This window comes from Penaeus monodon, unplaced genomic scaffold (assembly GCF_015228065.2).
Source record: "Penaeus monodon isolate SGIC_2016 unplaced genomic scaffold, NSTDA_Pmon_1 PmonScaffold_955, whole genome shotgun sequence".
In the NCBI taxonomy this organism is placed as follows: Eukaryota; Metazoa; Arthropoda; class Malacostraca; order Decapoda; family Penaeidae; genus Penaeus; species Penaeus monodon.
Genome location: NW_023664936.1, coordinates 14077 through 15000, shown reverse-complemented (window position 1 = coordinate 15000; position 924 = coordinate 14077).

The window sequence follows — 924 nt, the reverse complement described above, 5'->3', positions numbered from 1 at the left end:
AGATTTTCTTTGGGTAAAAAAATTTGGGGAATATTTTTTTTAGTCACCTTTTATTCCCAAAAGCGGGGGGGGAAAAAATTTTTTTTTTTTTGTCGCTATCATTATATGTTTTTCAAAGTGGGAGTTTTAATCTTTAAATGCTTTTTCTTCCAATTTTTTGTTTTTTTTAGTGGAAAAGCAATATCGTGTTTTTGATTTATTCTCTGTGTGGGGGTCCCCTCTCGCTTCCCTCTCATTAACCCCCATAGCTGTCACTCACACCCGCATACACACACACATTCGGGTTTACTCACACACACAGGATAAAAAAAACCGACCCTTTTTATTGTCTTAGTGCCGGGGTAAAAAATTTATCTCTTTTCCCGCAATTTTTTTCTGTCCCCTGGGTTTGACAAATTAACATCTATTTCTTATCTGTGTGACGATATGGTTCAAATAGATCTTCCCCGGATCGCCGATGGGCGTTTCCCCTTTTCTATTCTTCCTATCTATCAAGATTGGGTTTTTAGTTTAAAAAGGTTATGGCGGGGGGCCTTTCTGACATCTCCCTCTTCTATTTTCCTTTACCTTTGGAAAATAAAACCCAAAAAGAAAAAAAAAAGACGAAAATAAGTTTAAAACCCAAAATTAAAAAACCCTAAAATTTTTATGAATAACCGGCTAGTGGGAATTACCACCCCATTTTTCTCTGTTTCCTTTTTTTTTTCCCCTTACTCTGGCCCTTTCGTGTATGATCTGGCTTTCCCCATTTTTTTATTGGGAGTCGGACCGACACGGCCCGAAGGAGGACCCTTTTGGATGCTGTGAGAAGGACGTCCGAAAATCGCCATAGGCCCCCCGGACCAAATTTTTTGTCCCGAAAAGGGGACCCGTCGCCCCCCAAAAGCTGTGCCTGGGGGAAAGCCTGCAGATCCGGTTTAACTC